Raw genomic sequence first — 27,812 nt, 5'->3', positions numbered from 1 at the left:
AGAAAAATGCAGCCAGGCAGCAGAAAAAGGCTGCTTCCCACACCCTCCTTCCCTTCCCAACACAAGCTCAGCCCTGGTTGAACAGGCAGCAAGTAACCACGCTCCTCGCTACACGCCAAGTCCCTGGATGAGAGGCAGCAAATCCTTTGCTATTTCCCCGTGAAAAGACACCATAGAGCTGAGGCAATGACAGGGGAACTTTCCTCTGCAATATGCCCTCCGAATTTAGTGGGGATGCAGCTCTACACTGCAGGGATGTTTAGCTGGGTTTCCAGAACTGTGCATGACAGCACAGGACATTTCCTTCTCCACAGAACTGTTTTTTATCACTGCTAAGAATTTTTTCTTGATTTAAAGTTACTTACAAGCATCATTTTAACCCAGCCAAATGGTGCTCACCGTGCCCTGATTCTAAGGTCCCTGTTGCTGTAAGGAACATTAACAACGTATTAACATCCATACATAACATTTTTCTTCTGTTCGCCTGAGGACTTGCATGGATATGGCAGCATGCTCCAGCACCAGCCCTAGGTAAGCACAACCTTTACAAAAGCAACTCAAACAGAAGGCAGGCGGCTGGAGGCACGGGCACAACATTCCTGCCTTGGCGTGCACATGGCATGCACCTCAAAAGGAGATGCAGGGTAATGGGTCAAAAACATGCTCCTTTTCTTTAATCATGCACAAAACCAAGGCTATTAAGTTCTGAAGAGGACAGAAATGCTCACAGGACAAAGATCTTAGCAAAACAAAGTACTGAAAAATCTTTAGGAATAGTTTAGGATCTGAGCACTGGGGAAAAGCAAACACGCACATACACACACCCTGCACTTTTCTTTTTGTAGAGAGCCTTAAGTGCTCTGGAAAGAGAGGCGTGGCATTCCTCCTCTGCTGGATGTTTGGTTTTTATCAAAACTTGGATTACAGGTCCAGTGTTCGGTATTTACCACATCCTATTAGTGGATCTTCTCTTAAAACCAGCCTTGTGTTTCTGTTTTTAAAGATTCCGCTTCTAAAAGACATAGGGATAGCCCAATAGGAAAAAAAAAAAATAATAAAAAAGATAGTATGTCAATTAAATAACATTTGAACCATATAAATAAAGTTAAAAATTTGGAACCGATACATTTCCTGTTTTCCTGGCTGATATTTTAGTTCAAGTCAATAAAACCAGAAATGTCCACAGTGGCACTGTAGCACCAGAGCAGTGCTTCATTACTCAGTTGAAACACTTTGTTCCATGCAACCAGTGCCTGATTGAACAGTGCAAGATAGATGCTGACAAAATCTTAAAACTGTGAGGAATGACATACATACAACATGAGAATCAAAATGACTACCTGAAGATGGGGCATGTTGCAATAAGAAAAACAGCCTTTAGTTATCCCAGTGAAATTCTGCAGAAGCCACTTGCAGCTGGGAAACAGACTCCTTCCACAACTAAAATGCATCTCTAAGAAAACATTATTAAAAGCAGATACGTTCAAAGACATTTTTTCTCCTTTGGTAGCAGAATCAGCTCTCTGTTCTGCTTGTCTTTTGTACCCAAGCAAATCCACTCGTTTTTCAGTGGTTTGGAAATGATGCACAAAGGGCTGCAATCACACCCAGCATATAGGAAACAATACAGGAGCCTCAAAAAGCACAGTGAGCTCAGCTATGCTACGTGTTTTCACCGTGAGTTTACCTGCTCACTTGGCGATCTCTCTTTGCTGGACAGTTGCTGTTGGTTTGCTTTTGGACCTTCTTGGGACTCTGAAAAGTCTGAAGAGCTCAGCCCAAAGCTCTTGGCTTCGCTGTTTTATGAGCACACACTTCTGTAGATCAGGCAAAGTATCCAAACACGTCGTTTCTAATGTTTCCATAGCACAAATATGTGCCCATCGGTTTAAAGTGATCGGAAACATCCCAGGTATAGATTTTAAAAGCTGTTTGATTAGTACTTGCTCACCTCAAAACCTAAAGCAGACCCAGCAGCAAGTTTTGTGTTCTGTAATTACCAGAGCACTCCAAAGACTGCGGGACATGACTCTGCAAGCACACATCCCACTTCAAGCAAACCGTTGTGATGCTGTGATGCAGATTTTATTCTACATTCACCTGCATAACGCTGCACAGAAAAATCTACCTGTTGCAGATCCTTAGCTCAAAAGTTCCCCAGTCTGTATCCTCACAGGTTCAGAAAGCCTTTTCAGTGGAAATGCACCTGTCCCTGAGGCAAAAAAGTAGGATTTTTCGGAACGGAGACAGAAGACGACAGAAGTCAGGCTAGAGGGGTAAGGGAGGAACTCAGAGCATGACACAAAGAGGGGCATACTCTGGTTTTCCCATTGGGAATTAGGACCAAGATTTGCTGACATCCTATGTTGCATATAGTGACATTGTTCTATGAAAAGAATAACATGAAAAATAAAAATAGTCATAAAAACCTTCTACTGAAATTGTAGGCGCCACTACTAGTCAGGTATCTTTTCATCCTTGTGCCCATTACCCTCCCCAAACTGAGACTGTTTGTTGGAGTATTCCAAAGGAAGAACAAATGAAGTGACCACACAGATCTAGGCTCCTTCATTTAAAAGACATCCAAGTATTTGCAGTAACCTTCTGCAGTATTTCTCCATCGGTCTCTACTCAGAAACGTACCAAACACTCCTGGTATGCAGCTCCCAGGCAGGACTGCCTTTAAAACCCCTCTGTCACACCCTGCTGTATGCACTCGGCCACACAGCGTGACATTTCACAACTTCTTCTAATCCTGACATTGAATAAAACGAGGCCTTTCAAAACATTTAGGCAAACTGACCCAAATACGTTATCTGAGACAGTCGCTGATGAGAGCCATGTGCAGCTGAAATAATAATACTGCATTCCTGAATATTTTAAGTCACTCTAAGAACTTGGTAAGAGCTATCAGTAACCTTGCCCTCTCCTAAAAAAAACACGGCACGTACTGATGAAGAGATGTGCCCAAGATCAGACACCACCACCAGGTAATTTTGACCTCCTAAATCCACCACCTCAGTGCTCTATCCACTTGCCAGCCAAACTTTTTGCAGTAAGCGATACTGCACGCCCCAGCTGAACAACAAAATCGTGTCTGACACTTAGGAAAAGCACTGCAGTTGAACAGAAACTCTCGCTGTTGCAGAAGATTGACTATTTCCAGCTTGCCTCATGCTTTATTGCTTTAATCACCTGTGATACTTCTATGACTCCTGGCTAGCAGCTTATCTGTAACACAGAGGGCTCCACCGTGTCCTTTATTGCCTCCCTTGGCTGAAGATTACAGATCCCCACACACACGCATTTTTTTTGTTGTCGTTGTTGGTTATTTAACTATTAGTACTCCTGACTTGCATATCTCTACTTCTGCTATATATTGAGCAGTCCTTGAGTGACCTGTGCCAAACAAGAGTAGTTGCTTCATTGAAATCACAGCTCTAATTACAAAGGAAACACTACCATCTGGTGGTCTGTTTGAAAAACCTTTCGCACTGAAAAAGAAAATAGTTGTTGGCCTAATACTGACAAAAATCTGACTTTTTTCACAGGACTGAAGAAACCTCAAATATTTGAATCAGAAGAGCATGCATCCTCAATGCTGTTTCTCCCCTTTCCTTTCCCTATCCCCATCATAAAAAATATCTGATTAAATCCTATTCTGAAATACTGGGATAGCCCCATACCTCGTACACCTTCATTCAGTAGTTTTCACTTGCATGTTCCACCCATTTCACAATGGAGCAAGTTTTAAAGGTGGGAGAAACCTCCCCGCTATGAAAAACTCTCCTGTCACTCTCTTGTCCCTCAACGTTATGAGGAAAGCAATGCAGGGCAGAGGGGCAGACCGAGAACAGCCCTCCCAAAGCTGCCCAGACACACGACTTCAGGCTGTGCTGCTCCAGTCTGAGCTTCCCTGGTGCTCTCTAGTGTGACAGGTTAGAAAGCAGCCCCCAAAACAAACGGGCTTGCTACAGGCGACATTTTCCACGATCTATGATCCAGGTTGTCCAACTTCAGTCAAAGGGTATCACTATTACACCATCAAAACACTTCAGCTTCCAGCTGCTGGAAAATTGGACTAATTTTTTCCACTTAAAGAAGCAACCTTAGCTGCATGGGGTTTTGTAATTTATTTCCTTTGAAAAATCTTATTCTTTCGAATGTACAAGGTATGCAAAATTCAACACCACCTGGTGGTACCTGGGGAACAGCTTTACAGAGACAATCTCCTAAGATAATACAAACCCTCTTGTTTTTTTTTTCTTTAAGCCATTAACTATTTTCATACCCTTTACATCAGCTGGGATCTATATATCACAGACAAAGACAATCTCATTTGTTTTAATGGCTAAGTAAATTCAAAATGGAAATGACTAAAGCAATTTGTTCTTGTGCTTTTTTTTAATTTTGGTCTCTTCACTCCCTATTCTCCTCACCACTTCTCCCCTGCCCAAAAAGTATTTTGAGCCAAGGACTGGACTTCTGGCTAGCCAGCACATCTCTGCCAAATTCAATATAAATCAGGCTTAAGCAAATCAAGGATTTGGCCTCCAAAGTTCTTCAACTTCCTAGCACTAGTTAGGATGCTTTATTACTGGCAGCCTTCATTATAAGACTTCAAAGTCTGTCTTTTATACAGTACTATATCTAGTAAACAGTACTATATCCAGAAGTACTATAGTACTATACCTAGTAGTACTATACAGTGCTATAACTAGAGATTCAAACATTTTGGACACTGACTCGTATATCAACTTGTTAGGCTTTGTTTCCTGTCACAGAAGTTTCTCAAGGTCTCAGACATGATTACTAACACATCCACGCCTGTGGAACAACAGATACTCACTTCCCTCACTCGTTACTTTCAGGCAGCTTGGCACACCTTTAACTTACTGCAAACAGCATTTCCATCCTGCACAAAAAGCTGCTCAGAACACGCCAACAGTAGATTTTAATAAAATGTGTACATGAGAAGTACTGAGTATCTCAGAAAGCTGCTTTTTTCATTATGATATAAAACACATCATCTGGCTCTCGAGAACCAAGCAGTGGCCCAGCCCTCTACCTGGAAGTCAACTTTCACAGATTTGATGCAATTTAGACCCTGGTTGCCCCGAGCCTGTTACGCCGAGCTGCACAGTTGCATGGCTCTGGTGGCGCAGGCTGCGGTGTGCCTGCTCATCTGGTGTACCACCAAACACCAGTCACACCCACATGGCTTGGTGTCAGCTGAAGGAACCGAATTAGGCTTCCATCAAGCTGGTATACATGCAGAAATAATCAAAACCTAACACAGCTTGGCATCCTGCCATGCAGCAATCAATACGATTCCCTCTGCAAAGTGGAAGGAAAAAAAAAAAAAAAACAAGAAACCCCACAACAAACCACCACCTTTTAAATCCAAAATCAGTCCACTTCTTTTCACTGAAGTTTGCAGACTTTAACGGAGTGAAATTCAAACCCAAAAGCCAAAGACAGGAAAATGAAGTGTTAAAGGACTGGGTAGCACAGGCAGAATCACCAGGATACAATTGTTTCACCCCGAAGTACAAGATGGATATAACTTAGAAGTGTCAAGGAAATCTAATAAAGATGAGTTTTGGAGCAGATGTACGACACAGACAACAGATAACTGCTAGCATGCTTAATTAAAGCCGTGTGTGAAAAACATAACGGTCCGGATAAACTGCGAAAAAGAGAAGTCATTTCTGAACTGCAAAATGGATTTATTTTGATTAAGAAATACAAGAAGGTAATACAGAGAGCAGTGACCAGAGTTTCAGATCATACAGCAATAGAAAAGGAACTCATAAGCCCCTTAGGGACATGAGGCTACCCACCCACGCACAGCTTATATTTCGAGTCTTCATTTTAAGGCCATGACTTGACCTCTGTTCACTGAGACATATTAAGGTCTTGGCACAGTATCAGATGCCTAGAATAGTGAAGTATCGTAAACAGATTTAGTGTATGGAATTTTACACTGGCCAAAATTAATTGGCTAAGAGGTCAAATTACAGCTGTTAATATTTTGCAGTAGAAGCCAAAGCCCTCCGATTGCCCTGAAGTCTATTAACTGTTTCCATCATTGATTTTTTACATCTCTAGCTACTTTACTGGGAAAAAAGTCATATTTTGAGGCTTTCAAAAAGTGACAACAAATATTAAAAGTAGCTCAGCTTCGTGCAAATTCTGCTTTCAGCCCACTGCAGGAGTCACTGCTAAAGACATGCCCTGAAACAAAGCGCAAGGAAGCAGGGTGCAGGGTTTCCAATGCTAACCTAAAATCCCAGACCATCTAAGTTCAAGCAGTTCTTGCAGCCCCACCAGCTTCTTACATGAATTCAGGCGAGTCATCCAGGCACTATCGGCGCACACTGCTGATAAGGGACAACATCAAAGGCATCATCACTCTCAAGGGACCAATTATAAACTCCAACACACAGCTCTCTGCAGCAGCTCAGCCTGACCCCAAAAGGTCTGATACACTTCCAGATAGGTCAGCCTCTGCTGTGGCCCACCTGCAGGTCAGCCTTCCCTGAGAACAGATGGTCCTGAACCCTTCCTCCCTCCCTCCCCTCCTTCTGCCTGCAAACAGACAGGAGTTGAAAGAATAGGGGCCTACTGCTGGCCTTTTTGGGTGGCTGAGCCCCTCGCTATGCGCTGGAACCACGAGTAACAAGAGCCACATACACAGAGCTGGCTTCAGTGTAGACCCCCAGGTCTAGTACGGATGGAGAAGTGACTTCATAGCCAACCTTAATTATCATGTAACGTCGTGAGGAAATGCTTTCTGGCTCCACTGAAGGCAATGGCAGAAGTCCCATTATCAGGATTTTAGCTTGCAATGCTACAGCTGTATCATCGGATCACATCCTAAGTGTTTATATGCTATTGATAGACTTGCAATATATTTGAGCCAAATTCCAAAATTTAGACTTGGATATACAGTATTGTCAATGTAGATTTTATACTACTAATTCCCTACCCAAACTTCACGCCCATATTTCATACCTGAGCATGGAATTGCTGGACCCACTTCAGTAATTGCATCTGTGCCTGGCTTGAGCCCGAAAGTCAGAGGTGCAGATATTCAAGTTTATAGATCTTGAAATTTTGTGTATTCCAGCAACTCTTTCTGTTTATGAATTCTACTTTTAATAATATGTAAGTTTAGAGTTATCATGTTTCATGACAGTTTGCCAGTGAAATCTACTTCAAACCCAGGATGACTCAGTTGACCCATACATCTTTTCATGTGGCCAGAAAGGAATAAATGAGCTTTTAGGATCCTGGTGGGATACTGAGATGGTTGGCCATTACCACATAGAAGTTTTTAAACCTGCATTTCCTTCAGAGATGAGCACCTCACAGTTCTGCTGTGGTCTCTTGTAAGAGAGTGCACATAACCTATCCATACCTTTCCTCTCTGAGGATTTTTGAGGCAAAAAAATATGGGCCAAATTCCAAAAGCCATTGAGGAACTGGAATTACTTCTAAAACTAAAACCTAGTCCTGAAGTTTTTTTGTAGTTTTGGTTCCATTGCCCAGGTGCTGAGGGAAGCAATGAGACGGAGGTGGCTGAAATTGCAGCCCCTTCCCTGCCCCTTCACAAGTGCCAGTGACTGAAGCTCCCTTGACTTCCACCAGGGCATCACTACTTATAGCTAAGAAGCTGGGTTGTACTAAAAGGCAAACCACCGACAACCTGCCTCAATCCTCATTTTTGTTATCTTTGTTACTTGGCAAGTCAGTGGCAGCACATTTTCATGAAGGCAGGCCTCAGGAAGGATGCTACCTGGCTTCATCAACTCCAAGGCCAGGAGCAGATTGCATCGCGGCACCACTCCCCTCCGAGTCAGCATTGCCTAACCTCGGCGGTGCCTCCCAGCTGGCAGCACATGATCAGCACCTCACAATTACGGAACAGCCATGTGGTAGCCATAGCATCACTTGTATCACTCAATTCATCTTCTCCCACGTGTTCTTAAAAAAAAATAAAAAATGGCAGGAATACTGCAAGATGCCCAAGTACATATCACTAATGACCTATGATAAATATCACATGCACGTAATGTTGAACAGGCTACACCAACTGCCCTGCTGTACGCCCTTCATCTGAGACTTTCACTTCTTTAAACACCGTGCTCTGTAGAAAGCGTTGTGGATGCCTTGATTTTTTTTCCGTTCTTAATAGTGAAGAGGGTGGGTGCAAATAAAGTTAGATTCTAAATGACAAATTCAAGTCAAAGCCTTTTGGTTTAAAGGATTTACAAAACTTCCTCTGCACATCATTATGCAACGCTGCAGATAATGTATTGACAGGCTGGTCCAGATCACCGCCATGCTTAGATCAAAGACGAACACACAAACTCACAAAAATCACAACCTCCCAATAGGAGGGAATAACAAAAGGGCAGCTTCTCTTCTTCCTTTGCTGTCACTGTTTGTAAAGTATGTCTTCTTCCAAACCAAGAACGATGTACCCAGTGCTAACAACTTATTACTTTGTGAGGCCAGAAGGTGGAGTTATAACGTAGAGGGCCATGGCAGAACACCCAAAAGCGACACATCCAACTGAACATTAGCTCTATTACAAAAATACACTAGGATTTTGTGATCACTTAGAAAAGAAGCCACCCTGTTGTCTACCTGCCTTTTAGATGCTAGCATACAGCACCACTGCACTAAGACAAAAGCAGAGAGGGCGCTTAAAGCCAGAAAGTCGCCTACAAAAAGCAAGCACAACCAAAGAGAAGTACATTCAGTTTTTGCATGTTTTTTTTTTTTCCTAGCTCAGAGCATTTTTAGTAACATCTGCAATGAACTGTTTAAGTTACGCTCTCTTTCATGAATGCATATTATAAGTGAGTGAAGGCAACCTTGTTACTTCCATATAGACCACTGGATAACCATGTATATACATATATCTGTTGAAACACAAAGCCAAGTCAGTCAGCCAGAAAACTATGCACTGAATGGAAAATTTGAAACAAAATCATCTGCTGATTACCATCTCAGCAGTGTCCCTTTAAGCCAAAATAAACATTTAGCGCCAGTCCATCAGTAGTTAGTAGGAGGATATATTTAAGCTGACTCCCATCTATTGGCACCAGTGTAATTGGGGGAGGGAGGTTAAATATGCCACCCTTTCCAAGCAGTGCTGATTTCCCATCCCAGGCAAATGAAAATGAAAGCACATAACGTCCCTGAGAAGCCCCAGAGCCCTGCACTCACAAATGAAAACTGAGTCCTCAGTTAAGACTTGGCAGGAAAGCAACTCCCTGACGTTCATCAGAGATGATGCCGCTGGTGCAGTGACTGTATCATTTACATTTATACTCTCAGTGCTCAGCTATCCCAGAGGTCTGACTGCACAGCTGGAGATCCTTGGCCTGAAATTAAAAATAAAAATAAAAGCAAACCAAAAAAGAGTATCTTGAAGTTATTAAGGACTGAGGTTTCTCCTCAGAGATACCTACTACAAGACTGAGGTAAGGACTGAGAATTAAAGCCAGCAAAAGGAGACTTCAAGACCAACAGAAAGTCAATGGGCAGAGAATTTATTCAGAATGACAAAACCACGTGGTCGTGAATCCCAGAAGACCGAAGGGGACTAGCTTTATTCAGCATGAAACTGGATTCTCCTTAAAAATTCTGCTGAACTGGAGCTTGTAAAAATATAATAAGATAAATCCTTCAGGAAAGTATATGAACAAGCAAGAAAGGTAATATTGTATTTTGGACAGACTCCACATGAAGTGACATGGGAGCAGGTGAATCTAACAAGCTAGCATATATAGGAACATGGGAAAAAAAAAAGGAAAAAAAAAGAAAAAAAAAGAGATACAAGGGGAATACAGTAGAAAACACATCAACCACGATGGATTAAGGACAGAACAGTTCATGCTGCATGGCTCATTCCTGATAAAGCCTGTAACTGCCATACCACAACACAAACAAAACGGTTTTCAGCCTTTCATGGGGACAGAGGTGGAAAGAGGTTAGAGAGGGGAAGCCAGGAGGTGTAGGAGAAGGAAATGGCTTATAAACTTAGGGTTTTGGTAATGACTTAAATACCTACTTCAAAAAAAAAACAAAAAAATTGAAGTCTACAGCCAGTTAAATAATAGGCCTTAAAAAGTACAGGCTCGATTCATTGTGCTTCTTTTATGAGAAAATATTTAACATGTTTTGGGCTTAATTTTTTTCTTTATAGATTCAGAGTACTTCACCTCATTAACTAATGTATCTAGCAAAGGTCATAAAAGAAAAGGTATCATCAAAAACAAATGTTACATTTTTTTTTAAAGCTCTTGAAGTGATCTGCCTAACTCTGCTTGAGTGTATCGGATGCCAAAGTTTAATCAAAAATCTGTATTGTCATATCTTTCAATTACTATTTTACAGAGAATGCTACGATAAGAATCAACTAGATCAGCACACTAGCGAACTGCTTCTTATTAGGGTATTTCCTACACTTAAAATAGCTATTACACTATACATCACAGAACATTAAGTACCCTAGGCATCAAATCTCTTTATTATTCTCTGATGGAAATCATTGTAAGTGATAAAAACACATTTCAGATTCATTCTGAAATATGTGTGGGAGGCAGTCCCTCTTTGTCTTTAAAAGACAAATACCTAAGGTACACCTGTTGTATTGATGTGGCCTAACCACTTAACGTAGCTTCTAATATTTAGCAGATATGCGTTACTAACTTGTCTTTTATATTTATAATTTTTCTTTGCTTTTTCCTCTATCTTCTTGAACAACCTCAAGCACCAGCATGCTGAAAAACAGACAGTAGTGGTGCAGAATAAAGCCTCGTAAAGGGCACAGCAGTGAGTTAACTGCATCGTTGTGTTAAATCCACTGCTCAGCCACACAGCTTTCCTATGCAGCCGGGCATTCTGCCAACCAAGATTTCTACCAGAAAGAAGGCATGTTTGCAAGAGGTGCAGAGGTCCAGACATCAGTAAGTCTTCTTCAAACTGGCCCCATGTAAAGCACGTACACAGAGAACAGCACCCAGAGCACTCGAGAGGAATGCAATATTCACTTCTAACAAACCCTGCAGGGAACAGAGCAGGTGCGTGAGCCTCCTGTCTGAGAGAACGAAAAAAAATCTGTTAATATTTAACTCCCAAACAAATGCTGAGATTACTGCAGAAAGGCTTACAATTTATAGCGCATTGATTCAAGCAGCTGGTGAAACACTTAAAAGCCTGTAAGGTAATATGGTCATTAGGACTATTTAAATTCTTTTGAAGGAATTTAGCAAAAGATTCCTAGGCTGCTTCAAACCAAATACTCAAAGGCTCTCATTGACAAGCTGTAATGGGATGGACAAGAATGTTGTGGTGTTGATAAGAGGACCTTTAAAGCTGAAACGTGCTAAGGATAAGTTTTGACAACCTGGATGACAGCTCTGAAGGGAGAATATATCTGAAGAGGCAAGAGGTTTAGATTCCTATCACCCTTCTGAAGAAGAGCGAACATCCAGATAGTGAACAAATCTGCCCAAAGATGCTCTGATATATATATATATATTGTATATATATAATGCAGTTTTACAGGAGAGCACCTGATCTTTGCAACGTGTGAGGAGCAGCACAGTCCCTGCCAGTGGCAGGGCCACTGGATTATGCAGAAGGGAAACTTGTCTCACTATTCTGAAGAGATACTTATCAAGACCGGCTACCAGCATATGCTACCCTTCTTTTAATCAGTGACAGATCTGGACACTCATACGCTGAACAGAACTTTCCATCTGTTGTGCTGTTTAACAAGTTTCAAATCGGAAATCGCTAACATTTCTACTTTATCTGACAATCAGTGCCTCACACAACAAAAAGAATTGATCATTCTAAAAGCTGTGTATTTCCACTGCCCAAAAACGAAGTTTATAATGCAATGTATTAATATGCTATAGGAAGTTGGAATTATTTAAATACTGTTGGGCAGTGTAAACCTAATGACAGTTTTGCATTCCATAAATGAGAAGGGAGATGAAAGCACAGCTTGCTATGCCTTTGTCTCCTCTGGCTGAAATGCAGCCCACTGGGTTCCTACATGCGCTGCCGGCCTCCCCTGCGCCCCGTACCCTCAAGCTCTGGCACGTCCTGCTCTTTCCCTGCTGCAATACCCTCAGCTCTCCTTCCTGATTGCCTCCACCACAGTATCTCCACATGTTTAGTCTAGTCCGGCGAGATCTTCCAGCCGGAGAGGATCACCACTGGCTGTGACTAGACCAGGCCTATTCCTGCAGCTTGGCCAAAGAGCTCTTCCTCTTGGCTGCCAGGCAAAGCAAACACGAGCAGCCTCCGGCGGCTGCAGCTCTGCCAGCCAGATTTGGGGGACTACAGCTCCCAGCCTGCTGGCAGCCCAGGCTTGCTGTAAAAACTTCTGGGACCATTTGCACTTGTTAATCACGGCGCCCAATTTATATAGAGATGGAGAGAAAGGCACAACAGAGTGCCTGTTTGTAATTCTTGTTTTACGAATCCAAGAGAAACTCAACTGCAGTGATTTAGCAACTGTACCATCCCCTTTTCTCTAAAGATGATCACTCTTTAGCTGCAGAACTTACTCTCCACACGCCTGTATCAAACTTCTTGCTGCCTGTTGTGGCAAGAGATTGCAAGAAATAAGAGGAAGATCAGAAAATCTAGTAAAACCCTCACACCTCAGATAAGCACATTCAAAATCTGACAGAAGCTACATTCACAGAGATACTCTAAATGCTATGAAACCCAGGAAAATCATAATGAAAGGAAATTGCCACTAAACTACTTGCAACTTTTCCTCCTCAACTTTAAAGTATTAGCATGGGCAAAGAAGGGAGTGTGATACTAATGTTGCACCAAAATAACATATCTGCAAGCACCTGCACGATACTTCGACAAAGAAAGAAAGGACCAGGATTTAGTCAGAGCATCCCACAGACAAAATACTGCAAAGCTGCTGTCATTTTTGGTCAGCAAAACCAGAAGATCAGAATTAGTGGGAGACAGGAGTCAGAGAGGTGCTTGGGACCCAATCTAGGTGCAGGTACTGGTGCTTGGCCTTGTTGAACTTCATGAGGTTTGCATGGGCCCACCTCTGGTCAGAAGAGCTCTCAAACAGAGACACAAATCCTACTGTGACTTCATTTTATTTCTTCACTTTACCATCCTCATACCAAGAGAAAACCCTCAAGTTAATGGCTATGTAATTTTCCACAGTATAAAGTGTTAGATGGGCAGGAACATAGGAAGCTCTCAGGGGAAGAATCTTTAAGCATGTCGAGCTTAATTGTGCGAGTTTTCTCCTGGATGGGAGATCCTTACCAGGGAAGTGAAGGAGGCTGCTCACACCAAGGCTGCTCAGCCAAGACCTAGTTTCAGTAACAAGACTTGATGCTAGGACTCAACAGCAAACTAACTCTATATGTTGGTAGAGAACCAACACAAAGAGCTAATCATGAATTGTGGTCAAGTACATATATATGTAGAGATGGAAGATCACCAAGAAGGCTGTACAATATTAGAGGTTAATATTTTAATGATCTGCTTTTAAATAATACATCATCTTTTGAACAAGCTAATTCTTTATGAATGAGAGTCTTTAAACCAAATGTAATTGAGCTACAGTGTTTCTATAGCGGTGTCCCCTCATCCCAAATCTCTTTTAACACTCATTGATTTCTGCCAGACACTCATTGGAAGAATTAATTAATTTATGAACTTGTCATTACAAGTCATTGATTAAGGTGTCCTTCCTTAAAGATTTAATTATGCCCAAAGATAAAAGATTTGCTAATTATTGTATTTTATCTAATTGAAGCTTTGTATTACAAATAAAGTTCAAAGGTTTAAGACAGTTGCCCTTTCAACCATTTGGGCAAAGATGAGAATTTAATTAGAGGAGAGACCATGTTCTCACTGGCATCTTCAGATGTATTCCAGGAGCCATTCTGGTAACAGAATTGATGACTATTCAATGTGTGGAGACCCCCAGAAAATCTTTTAACCTTCTATTTATTTATTTATTTAGTCTTTCAAATGTTTTCACACCATTCCTCTCTGGTTTGGATCTATCAAGCAATATGACAGCCTGATCCTGCTAGTGAAATATCTTAAATCACAGATTTTAAAATTCCACTTGTCTTTTTCTTACAACTTTATTTCCTCTGACAATGGGAACAATTTCTAATAATGTGAGGTTTTAGGTTTTCAGAAAAAGATAGCAGCAATAACCTCACTTAAGAATTGTTCTTAATTGATGACTAGAGGAGAAAAACATCAATGTCCAAACATCAACATTTCCCAACAATAAACAGGAAAAAAGAAAACTACATAGGAATTTTCTTTCTGTGTCATTAAACAAACTCACGAGCTCGTAGGCTCATTTCATAATAGCACAAAATCCAGAAATGGATGTGTCTACAGAAAAGCAAACGCTAGCATACAAATGGCTCAATTTTAAAGCTTCCTAGGATGAGACCACATCTGCATAAAATTGAAGCACAAAGCTAACCTGTTTGGTACACGTATACATTTACCAGTACCGCATGCAAATATCACCTGCAGGAACTGTACTCGCAAGCGATAGCAAAGATATCACACTGTGTTCATAATTATTAGACTCTGTACACAGCTGCAGCTCTGAAGAGCTGGCCCACTGGGACCCCCTCGTTTCCCAGCAGCATTTACTGCCATCTTACAGAGAACCCGGGGCTCATCTGACAAGTGCTACACAGATACTAAGACTTCATGGCAGTATGCGGGCAAAGGCCCTGACAGTCCCCATTAAATATAAAATAATTACTCTGAAACTATATACTACTCTAGGCAGGTATTTGGTCATAATAAATGCCCACTAGACTACTAGCTAATGAAATTGCTTGACATTTATACATATAATCAGAAGTCTAATCAATCAATCCATCTATATACCATCAAACTACAGTTTTGAAACTGCTCTTGATTTATGACTTAGTTTATAGGAACAGAATATTCAACACTTCAGTGAGCCAGTGTTTCCTCACTTTTTATTTCTCCTCCTCAAAAAACACATATTGGAGGCTTGAAAGAGTGAGCAAGCTTTGAGTGTACTTTACTGAAATAACCGCATACCAAAATATTTCTAAACTATAGTACTTGGCCCAAATTCCCATAAATTTTATTACTTCTGAGAACTGACCAAGTAAATTTCCATGCACACAGGAAAGCCACCAAGGCTGGAAGAGGGAAAGAGAAAGACATTCATCAAATGGCCGGGTGACACAGCTTTTGTGTGAACGCTGCCATGAATATCGGTCATCTACAAAAAAAAAAAAAAAAAAAAATGGAAAGGAGATTCTGGATCACAGAGGTGTTATATTTTGAGTCAATGAGTTCTGTCCAATAGATGCCATAACTACTTCCAGTCCAAGTGCATTAAGCAGCTCTGCAAAGACAGACCAGATTTGTAGAACCAGAAAAATATTCTGTTCTATGTAGTGAAATAACTTCTAGTGTCCTGGTTATAAAGATCAAGATGAAGAAACATTTTGCAGAAGAAACCTAACCCCCAAGTGCTAATGCTGGATTACTGAGACGTAGACAAGATCCAAAAATTCACCCTCACGCCACAGGAAAAATGAAACCTGCTTTGCTTGGTGAGTTGAAATTTTGCCAGCTTTCAGCCAATTTTCATCCACAGGTGAAGGCTGTGCTGGTAAACAGCAGAGGCACCCAGTTCTCTAGGCTGCATACTGCACTCAACTCCTCTTTTTGTTGTGTGCAGAGCACAACTGTGGGTTAAGTACCACATCCCAAAGAGGAACCTTGCAGTGTGCGTGCCACAGAACCAACAAAACCCCAAACACTCCTCAAGCTTGTGCCTAATTTATGTCCAATCAAAAGAAAAACTCAATAATCTTTCTCAGCAATGTCTTTTTCCTCAGAACCTTCCCAGGGGACTCACCACCTTTGTTGTAACTCTTCGAGCTTCAAAACCCAACAGTTCTAGCCATGTATACTATAGGGAACACACGTTCTCGGCATGCTCCAAGAAATATCTGAGGGGGATCCTACTCCCCTCAGATGCTTACCAGCACTGTACAGAGTCAAGAACATCAGTAAAACTGGATTTGTACCTCTTCATTTATGAGTGATGAGGTAGAAGAAAGTTGACCATATAAAAGAAAGGCAGCTTTCCTCCCTTATTTTAAATGCTGATTAATACTTTCTTCAAATGAAAGAGCAGAGTATCAGAAGAGACAAATAAAAGTACTTTCTAAGACCTGAAAAATATCCATGGCACTTTACTGTAAAGCATTTGTCTTTGTACACGAGGCAGAGATCTGCATGTGCTCCCCTAGAAACATGCTGCACTGAGCTGGGCAAATACAGTAATCTCTGCTTAAACATTATTTCTAATTTAGGAGTAATTGTCTTCACTTCACTGCAGTACTTGTTGCTTTGTGGATATCCAAATACCCACATTGCAACTGAATTTCACCACCAGTGAGGCTCATTAACATAGCTGACAACTGAGCAGGCTAATTCTGTGATCTTGACAACACCGAGTGTGCACTTCAGAGTCTCTGAACGTACTCATCGTGTAAGTGATTTCAAGGGCTATCCGCAGCCTATAAGAGAAAAGTAGTATTAGCAGCAAAACATTTGGTGAGAAAGTAAAACTAAGCAGAACTTGAACAGCCCAAAATTGCCTAGGGAAAAAAAAATCACATACAAAAAGGATTAATTCCAATCAATGCATCTTTTTCTCTTTAGATATTGATCTTGCTGAATGAATGACAGCTCTCCAGCAGAGAAGTGGGGAAGTCACCAGAAGCTAATGCATTATTGCCAGGAGTACCTCCGTGAAGCCTTTATCTAATGCTCCCACTGCAGCCAGTAGCAATCTGCCTCTTGCTTTGTTGTATCAGAACCTGCACTTCCACGTTCCATGGGTACAAATCTCAAGTTTCAGACTCTAGAAGTTGCTGCCTTCAGACTATTTTTTATTTTTAAATTCAAAATTTGGAAAGGATACACAATTAAGCGTGCCTGTTGAAGCTTTCCTTCCTTGATGCTTTCATGCTGTCTTACACTGCAGTTTGCTTCATTGTTCATCAAGGGACTGCAAGTTACGAGTGGGGACCTAGTCCCTGCACGACGGGTTCTGCCCTCAGACAGAAAGGAGAAAATCAAAGTGAAGTGTCCTCATACTTGAGAAAAGCTTGAATCTTGTCAGATCTTTATGTGGTTTATTTATTTTCATAAGTAAGCTCCAATATCTGGGCATCTCCTAGTATTATTTATAGGCATTTCTATAGAGCTCATAATCACAGTATCTGAGTGCCTCACACTATTTACGATATGCCATTTATCTCGAGGGTAGAGCTCTCCTCCTTTCTGCTTTGAAGACGGCTTCTCATAGAGATAAGGTACAGATGATTAACGCCTTCTGCACTTGGCATCTTGCGACATGGCTGTTGGGGAAATGCAATTCTTTAATCAGACTCTAAAGGAGAGGACTTGGGTTCTGTTGATTTTTTTTGGACTGTACTGTTTTTCTCCGAATATGAGAGCATGGTCAATTTCAAAAAAAATTGGGAAGGGAACAGGAAATTGCATAAAGAAATCAGCAACCGTGTTTTTCTTTCTTGAAAAGCCACACATGACAAAATACCTTCCTTAAAAGAATAGAAACCTAAGCAATGTCTCCATCTGGTCAGTTATGTGAATACATGAACCACGCTACGTGGGGACTTCATGTCAGACATGCCTCAGTGCCCACCAGTATTCCAGGGAACATTCTTTCCCAGTCTTTCTGAGAAGGCCAGGATGTTTCCTGGAAGGCCGAAGGATGGAAATTGAAGCATCTTTCATACTGACTGACACTGAACAGTTTTTCTGCCTGGCATGAGCTCACATCCAGTGAGATTATTCTGCATTTTCTTGATGAGTGAATGCAGTTTCTTCAGCCCTGAGATGGACTGAGATTTGTCCTTTTATACAAAACATACAGGAAAAATGCAATTATCTGATAAATAGCCTGTCTTCAATGATGACTCTTGGAAAATATTTCTAGGAAAGAGTAAGTAGGACATGTTCTCAAATGAAGAGGTTACTTAAAAGGATGAGGTTTCTCACAGCTCAGTGGTATTCTGTCAAAGAGGTCAAGTTTCAATTGCTGAAGAGATGTAAGATTTTAAGCAGAAAATGCATGTGTATGGACAATACATTTAGGTCATAAGGAAAAGGCATTTTTAAATCTAACTCACACCCCTAAGGATGCTAATGATTCTTAGAAGGTCTCAGAGAAGACTAGAGAAAGATCAAATAAAGATAACCATCAATGAGGGTGACACAGATCTAACTTCTTGGCCTTCCTTGGCTATGTACCTTCAGTGTCTGACGCACTGAACTTAAGCAGAAACAGGATACTAACAAACAACCATTTCCTCGCTGGAGTAACTATGGAGAATTTGCTAGCAATACTCCCTTCAGCTATTAAATGAATTTGCATGGGCTTTGCTGCTACCCAAATTTCACAAGAATTTCCATGATCAAGATTTCCAAAGGAAGGAAAACTGCTAAGAGACGAAATTTATGAGAAGATAAGTTAATTCTGAAGGTATTTCTAAATAGCACCAGGCGACTCACTATGAACAGGCACTTCCACAAGCTTAACACATCTTCAGGAAGCCTCACCAGAAGTGTATTCTGAGTGAGGTGGTGTCAGCTTAGACAGATACATGATATTTCTATAAGATGAGTCATTTACTAGTTGCCACTTAGTTTCCCATCTATATCTTTTAGTCCGTCAGAAAAAGGAGCATGAGTTTTCACATGACGAAAGCAGAAATGCTGGTTATAGAAGAGCTGAATTCTTAGATATTTGTTGAGAACTTGAGAAAGATCTGAGTAAACCTTCCAGTGTCAGAACAGGAACAAAGCTCTACTGGTAAATTATTCCCGTGATAATGAACGTGGGGATCCTTTGGAAGTCAGCCCCAGGTTAGTTCTTCACACTTCTGTCTTTAGAGAGTTCTCAGCGGTACAGTTTGAACATATCAAGAGTGTAAAATACATTCCAAAATGAAAATAAAAGACAGCACCTAACTATGATGATATGCCCAAGAAATCACTATAAGTTCACAACCTAGCAAATTTTAAGTCAGAAATGCCACAAAATACAGTCAGCTCAGATTCCTAGATCTGAGCCTCATATATATATATATATATATATATATATATATATATATATATATATATCTGTCCTCCTAATATACCCAGGTGTGCTGAAGCACAGAGTCCCATTTCTTAGGCTGCCTTCCCCATAGAAAGCCAAGGTCAAGTGTCATTTCTGAACCCAGTGTTCTTACCCAAGTACATGGATGGGAAAGAATGGGACAGGTCCAAATGGATCACATGAAAAAATGCAAAGAAATAATTCACACTTAAGTTACACTGATGTGGATTTTGGAAAATTGACATTAAAATCAGCTCAGTATTTCTCACTCTATTTCCTTAGCAAAGAGGTTTCCAGAGAAAAACATCCAAATAAAGAATAAAAAGGCAAAGAAGAGAGACACTGAAAAGCATAAATAAAAGTGCAAAATAGATCTGTTCAAGCTGTTGAGGAATTTTGTAAGAAACAAAGTTCAAATTCACAATACTACTCATCGTTCCATTCACACTTAGTTGGGAGAAAACATTTGTAAAGGTTGCATCAAAGGGCTGCAAAAATAATTGAGGTTGTTGGAAAAGAGATGATGGTGAGTGAAGACTAGCTGGTCTCTATAGCTCAAGAGAAAGGGTGACCAAAGGGAGAAGCGGGATCCAATTTCCCATCGAGCCAGGAGAGGCAAACGGTGGATTGAGGCAAATGAACTGCTTCTCGGCTGCTAGTTTGAAAACAGAGGGCCATCAGCTGAAGCCAGGGAGAGCGATAGCAATTCAGTTACATTTCATAAACTGTGCTGGCACAGAACAAGAAGCTAAAGTCAGCACTAGATGTGAGCATCATAAATCAGATCAAGAAGCAAATGAACACACACAAGGCCTCATCTTCCTGTTTATACCAGCACACAGCAGGAGGGAAGGCAGCAAAATCGATTCAGCGATGGGTACTAAGTCCAGAAAGAAGAATGAGACCTGGGAGGTGGGGGTTGTTTGATTTGGTGTTTTTTTTTTTTTTTTTACTTTTTTTGCATGTTTTTTGTTTGGTTGACTTGATTGTTTGGGTTTGATTGTGGTTTCTTGTTGTTGTTGTTGTTGGGGGAGGAGGGAGGGTGGGGGGAATCTGTTAAAAGAACGAGAATATAGGCAACCAGATTAGATGCCCCTGTAAATGAGACAGACGCCAGTGGAGCACTCTTTCCTTTCTGTGGCAGAGGTCCCTGGAAGTGCTCTACCAGGCCCAGCACAGGAGACTGCATTTTTTCGGAGCTCCACTTGGAGGGAGGAGCAGTGGTGTTCCCATGCACGACGACGTACACGGTGTTCTCAAGAGAAAGCTGTTCCAGATGACAGATTCCAAACCAAGAAGGCTTCCAGGTCTCCATGTGGAAAGCACAGAGAAAAGCATAGGACATTAATGACTTTTTTTTTCTTCTTTGCCCCCTTGCAAATGTATTCCAAAAGTGTGATGAGCCTTATTGTTATTGCTAATGTCACACTCCTGGGAAGTTCCTTATCACAGACGGAGCTGGCAGGAGGGCAATCCCTGCTAGCATCCCTGCTATGCAATGCCGCTCACAACTTACAAGAATACTCTTACGAAGCCTGGCATGATGCTTTGCAGGTGCTAAATATTTTACTTCTCATATTGGGATAAGGAGCAGAGTAGGTGTCTTCAGCCATTTTAATATGCTTTATAATGTTCCAGATGCTGACTGCTAGTTTCACTAAGAGCTTCTCATTATCATAAAACTTACATGCTTTGTGGGCTGAAAAACCTCTTCAAGGCGATAATAATAAGCATATTAATTTGACAAAATGATCAAAAGATCATGCAAAGATGCTACTGGGCATGCAAGGACATTGCAAATAATCTTTCCCAAGGACTTGAAAAAAAATAATAGCAAAATAAAAGCTTTTTCCTCTGTGATGTTCTTTATTTAGGATAATAAAATTATCCTATTTAAAATCAGTACTGAACAGCCAGCATCTCACACATTCAAAGCATAGTAAAAACACTAGGTGACTGGTGTTCTGGAGCAGCCCTGTAGATTGACATGTGAAGTCTTTGCTGAGAACACATCTTTTGATTAGTACGGTAACACGGCCAATGTAGCTCTTGAGCAGTGAAAGCTGCATACGCTCCATAATGTCAGATTGTTTCAGTGATAGTTCACTGTAGACTTTTTTAAACATTTCAATGAGCTGTGGCATTTTAGGTTAGAATACCTGAAACATTATGTGTTGGAGACGCTGTTCAAAACACACCATGGAAAACAAGTGATAAGACGTCTCCCTGACAGCAATATACAAGTTTCTCCGACGAGTTTACTCCCAGACGTTTCACCAAGGGCAACTTGCCTCTGCCTCAAGAGCAACTGCAATCTACACGTACCTTAATGCAGCAAATGCTCAATTACAAACTGCAAAACAGCTCAGTCCCACTGAGCATTTCAATCAAAAGAGCAAAAGAAATATATCCTTATTTAGTCAGACCTAAAGACAAAAGTTACTTCAGGGAAGCCCTTGTAAGCTCACAGGACAGACTGTTTTTTCCATGAATGACCTCAACACCTTATCATTCCTTATTTCAGCCATGCAGTACATCTTTTGATCCCAAGAGATTAATGTTTGATATTAAGCCTTTTTATGGGTTTTATCCAAATGTCTAAAGAGTCTTCCCAAGGAAGTATACACTCAACTTGGGAAGCATTAACCACACAGTACAACTTGATTTTACGCACAGCCATGTACGTGAATCATGCCCACTTCTTTCCAGAACTGGTGTCTCCGAAGAAAACGTTTCAATATAAAATTTGAATCAAGGAAGTTCTCATGATCAAGTGATAGGAAAACTAAGCACTTTTTATTACCAGATATATTTTTTATTACCATATACTGTGATTTACCAGATTACCTAAAGACAAAACATGTATGCACACCACAGCTGTTAAACACTCAGGTACTACAGATTCAAGAAGCGCACGGCAGATTTACACCAGCTTTCAAGCACGCGGGCACCACGATACACTGTGGTTTGAGATGCTGCAGTTTATTCCCATGCTAAGTATAAAAGACAACTGTGATAGTTCAAATAGCTTTGCATAGCGACTGTTGAGATTTTAATGATAACTTTATTAATAATGTAGTAAACGAATGCTGATGAAATCTCTAACATTCTCTTTAACTGCAGCGGGTAATAAGAAATTGATCCATTTAACTCATTTTCCCCTAAGTTAAAAGGAACTCCATAAAAGCTGCCATTCCTCCTTTACACCAGCTCTAGACACACACCTTATGCCAGGATAGGACAGTAGGAAGACAATCGTACAGAACATCACTTACAGGTTCCCGAATATACTGCAATAGCATTGAAATATGTAATGGGTGTTGTAAGGGGGTGAGGCAGGAGGGATTCCAACTTCTTGGTGGGTGTGGTGGAATAAAAAGGGTACGACCTAAGAAAATGTCAAATACCAGTTTCCAGTAGGACAGCTGCAATTTGAATGACCCAACAAAGATGGATACAAAAGCTTCATGTGCTGCCCTCTTGTTACCCTGAATTTAAGAGAACCACAGTCTACAAGGAGAAAAAAGATGCCTTTTGTTTCTTTTTGCCTTTTTTTTAAAATAAACTAAAAAAAAAAGTAGCAAAATCAAAACTAAATATGACTCAGCCACCCAAGGAAGAAAGGTTGACAGCCTTCATCCTCAGAAGCATTCTCATTGCACTTGTATCTTTACTTGTTATGCCAGTGGGGAACATTTAAAAACAACCGAAGTGTAATAAAACAAAGCTAACACAACATATCAAAAGGGAATTTTGTATCTTCATCAATTCATTTAAGTTGATGGATCTCCAAAGATATTTATGTCAATGGAATGATGTCAGTGTTAGAGTCTCACAGACCCCTACTACTTCAAAGGTGCATGTTTGGACCAAGAAAGCACTTCCAAAATTCAGAGATACCTTGGAATTTGAGTGAAGCCTGGTTCTCACTAATGAAACCTCACTCCTTGTTGATCTGTCACAGTCCAGAACATTTAATTCCACTCAAAAGGACTGAGAAATCTAATGAACTTACATATTATGCAGTCCCGTTTTATATGCCTCAGTTTTCATTTCAGGATTAATAATAGTAGACAAAATCAAGCAGGACATTCACACTCCAATAGTGAAAAAGAGAGTTATAACAGACATCAACATAATTGATGTTTAACTGAACAAACCCAAGGATAAAAGAGGTCAATTTCCAAAGATTTACATCCAAATCATCAACTCATTCTGTTTTCAGAAACTACAAAAACTTGAGAGACTAAGAGTGATGAAACATTTTTTATATATAAACGATACTAAAACCACACAGAAATCAGTAGAAAATTATAACTACTTTAAACCAAGCTATAGAATTTTATGGCAAGGATATAATTTTCTGCTAAGTTTTATAGACGTGCCCAGAAATAAAACACCAGGCCGCTATTGAGTTTTATAGGGCTTTTCGGTAAGAATTACAAACAGTGGTATTCAAACAATACTTGTGGATCAGTTTGCCAGCAGCCCTGAAGCTGAAACTGCATTGCATAAACCAGGCATTGAATAATTTGGGATAATGAACAAATTCATAAAAAGTCAGTGGCTGTTTGTCAGTAATCTGCTAACAGACAAAGTGGTAAATTCATTGAATGAAAACTCCTGGCTGTGAATAGTTCACCCAACTTTACTGCTCTGCCTTTAAGGGACTGCCTGAAGGACTTATAACTCCACAGCATTCTTGCCAGGTAATTTGTGCAGCATTTTTTAGCAACAGTTAAATTAAAAAGCCCTTATGGGAAAACTCCATGAATTTAATGGAGATGAAATCAATATGGTTCTACAGAAATTACTCTAAAACCTTCAGTTAGATCTTCTCCCCCGATCTCAGCCCCTTTACAGTGCACGCTACGGTCAACACAGCATAAGAAAATCTTAAAATGACGACTACAGCTATAGGAAAAATCTCCAGCAAAAGCACTTCTGAGACCCTAGTAAAACTTGCTTTGCACCTGGAAGAAAAGGACAACCTGAAACCAAGGAGTTAGGCAGTTCTTGGAACAACCCAAGGATGCTGATATAGCTCACTTAGCTAGGAGCCAAATTATGCCAGGAACCACTCCAGCAGCTTAGTACAAGGAAGGCTTACACACTTTTCACCTTAGGATTTGAGACAGTGTCCTTCCTCTGGAACAGTCAAGAAGCTCATAGAATTAATACAGGAATTTTATCTCAGCTAGTGGACCACAGTTGTTTTATATTCCCACAGAAAAGCTGTTCTTCCTGACTCAATTCTGTAAAGTACTTCTCTTCGCCACTCCCTCATGCTTATACCTCCTTCACTTAATAGGAAGCTAATTAAACAGAAGTCAATGATGTGGAAAGCAGGACAAATCCCACTCTTTCCCAGAGAAATAAGCATGTCCTAAAAACCCCAAGCGAGGCCCACGCAAAGACAGCAAAGCGTAACAGGCTGAAACCACAGGGGGTTCAGGCAGCACTGATGGAGCCTCATGAACCCAGGGAGACCATAAAATTCACTTAAGAAACAAAAGGCTCACAAGAGAGGGGTTTGCAGTGCTGAGAATAATAGTAGAAGAAAATTTTACCCTACTTTGCACTGACATTAGCACTCAGGTTACAGGACAGCATTCCCCCACCAGCAGCCCCATACTCAGTTTTCACAGCACTGAAAGCAGTTGGTGAGTCCAGCAGGTGGAAGGATGGCGCTGCAACTAGGAGCTCCTGATGCTAGCTACAGCCATGCTTTCCTTTTTTCCTGAGACACCATGTGATAAAAACGAACGAAAGTCTGCAAGATACACCAGTTAGCATGGAAATTGTAGCAGCGGCCTAGACAAGGAGGTGGCAGACAAGATCAGAAGATTACATCTCATAACAGTTCTTTAACTTCAAGGGAAAGTATTTGATGTTGTCCCCTGATTTTTACCTTTTCTCCTGATTAGCTTTCTAAAGCTTAGTTTTCATATCTAAGCTCATCTAAGAGGATGACCAAGGAAATATAGCCTAGCTGAAATCAACATGGTTATTAGAGCTGTTTACATTTCATAGCTTTGTTTAGTACTGAATACATTTATGTGCAGCTATCATCATAATAAATGTAGATATCACTAATTACAATACTAGGTTTTAAATGCAACTTGAGAGTCTCCGGTGGCTTTTAAAGTGGCATAATACCACAGCCAATTCAAGTTTAATTAAAACTATCAGTTTAATTTAGTTTACATTTACAGCTTAAAAATAAGCCTTTAAATACCAAACCTTACAGCCATTCAGTAACTATCCAACTACTCCTATTAGGTACATGAAAAATCTGAATGTTTGATTTGATAATTTTTATTTATTTACCTTTTTCCCAATCCGTACTTGCATGTCATCTTACTCTTTACTTAGTTAAGAGTGGAAAATCACACACACATGCCTTTTCTTTACTTAAGGGATATATACGCATTTTTCCACTCACTGCTCAAAGAATTGGACAAATAAATCCCACTGGTAATTACAGCATGTAATCTTATCTGAGGTTCAGTCTGTTGCACTAAAATTCTCCCTCGCGACACCTAAAAGGGTAGACAGATAAAACAGAAGATCTCTGGAATCTGTCCTGCTGTCCTCCATCGCTGAAGCCAACAGCAACAGGGCTGGGTCTCAGCAAGCTGCCTTAAGCCTCTGAGCATAAAGCTCTGACTTTTAAAGGAGCCCATGAAAACCGACGCATTCTTCTGCCCTTTTGAAATTCCCAGCCTGCATTCCTATTTGTGAGAAGAATTACTCGTATTTTATACAGCGGCAGTATTTAGGGGCCCCGCCGGAGCATGCAGCACGAGGCCCGCGCTTGGAAACCTGACAGGGCACCGAGCGGGAGGTGAGGCGGGGGCGCGGGAAGCGAGGCGGTTTGCTCAGGATCATACAACACATCATTAGAGGCCAAGGCCTTCTGATTCATCGTCGGGTTACACGGCTAAAGATCCCCAGCACGAGGGGAATTGTTCGCACAGAAAAACGATGCTTTCGTTTTAGGATTTATACAGCAAAATGTTCCTCACTTGCCTACAAAAACACCACATTCTGAATATTGTCAGGCAAAAGGTACTGGTCCAGAGGACTCTGGAGGACTCAGAGCTCCGATCCACTGTGGATCGGTGACGTTAATGCGAAGAGAGCCAGGCCATTGCAAAGGAAGGAGACGGGGATGTAAGCCTCCCCCGTACCGTGTGGCCGAACTTCCTCAGGTGGCTGCCCTCCTTTGCTCAGTACAGCAACAAACCCACAAGGAAGCAGGAAATTTGTTCCAAGTTAGAAGTACACGGGGTAGCCCCAAACAATTGTTGGTCTCTAGAATTTGAGCAGGAAAAAGGCCTGCAAGTGGCAGCAGCTGTACTTAATCTGCCAAGTTGATTATTACAGCTTCTCCTAGGAGATTTTGAAGTTCCAAATGGTGGAAGAGTGGAGGATCTGTAGTAAATTGGTTTCAACCTGTAGCCTTGGTTGGCTCTTGTTAAAGACCAACCGGTCCCAGCTGGAATTTAAAAGGCTGCACAGAAAAGCCCAGACTTGCTTCAAAGCTCTTATCTTCAAAAAGTGGTTGACTAACTAGACGTTTATCAATAGTTTAAAATTTCAGTTCTTCAGTAGGTTTTCTAGAAAACCTAGAATGTGGTTAAGGTTGCTTAGATAGTTATGTTTAGTGCAGCATTCCTACTTAGCAAAAAACTAGGCCAGAAATAGAGATACATCACTGTGGCTCAACTGGCTGATCAAATCCAAACTAAAAGGTATTTTTGACCAAAGATGAGCATTACTTAATCAAGTGCCATTCATGAAGCAGCAAACATCCGGAAAGGTTCCGTTTCTAAGGCCACATTAAAGTACCTTGCCCAATCGCAAGAACAACTGCACGACTTGGTTATTTCCTAGAAACTGTAAAATTTCCGGTAAGAAATGTTCAGAACATTCTTCAAAGTATTGATTTTTCTCAGAACCTTGCATCTGATCCACCTTCATCATGTCAGCAGTCAAGGAGTCAAGTGCACTGAAGGCACAGGAGTAGTGGCAGCAGTCGTATCACAGGAAACTTATCAGGACCAAGTGCAATCCATGATGATAGGAGCAAGGTACAGAAACTCCCTTTAGAAATTACATAAGGGGGGAAAAAAAAATAAACCCACAACTTTGATCAGGAGGGCAGAGTGTATGCATGTGCACATGAAGAGATCCTACCAAGGAACTGTCTGACTGCTGGCACACACCCACCAAACTGGGGGCCAAACTACAGCCTCCCCTGCTGGCTTACTTTCTTTAGACATGGAATATAGGCTCACCTTCTCGTGGCTCCACATCATGTCCATCTTGCTTGACCAAAAAGCACTACTTGAACATCCTCTCTAACGCTTCGACGCCACAACTACGCAGACATCTCAGGGACCTGCCGTTGGCACAGCTCTCAGTGATCTGCTGTCATGGACAATGACTGTTACATCACTATAAACTGGGGGAGGAAACACCCCATCAGAGGAGTCACAATCAGTATATGGCATCACACATTTAAAATAACCTGAGCTGCACAGGTTTCACTCCGGACATCCCAGGATCA

General features: G+C 41.0%; 1 long non-coding RNA gene across 1 annotated transcript; it reads right to left on the bottom strand.

Moving 5' to 3' along the window:
* Positions 1-714: 714 nt before the first annotated feature.
* LOC121076787 lies at positions 715-27,665 on the bottom strand. The gene is made up of 3 exons (XR_005823709.1): positions 27,541-27,665; positions 2,129-2,212; positions 715-1,012 (listed from the first exon to the last, which is right to left on the bottom strand). It is a non-coding gene; the product is annotated as an uncharacterized LOC121076787 (long non-coding RNA).
* Positions 27,666-27,812: the final 147 nt, after the last annotated feature.

The sequence above is a fragment of the Cygnus olor genome, chromosome 12 (assembly GCF_009769625.2).
Source record: "Cygnus olor isolate bCygOlo1 chromosome 12, bCygOlo1.pri.v2, whole genome shotgun sequence".
In the NCBI taxonomy this organism is placed as follows: Eukaryota; Metazoa; Chordata; class Aves; order Anseriformes; family Anatidae; genus Cygnus; species Cygnus olor.
Note: the sequence above shows the minus strand (reverse complement) of the source record. Positions and strands in the feature narration are given on the sequence as shown.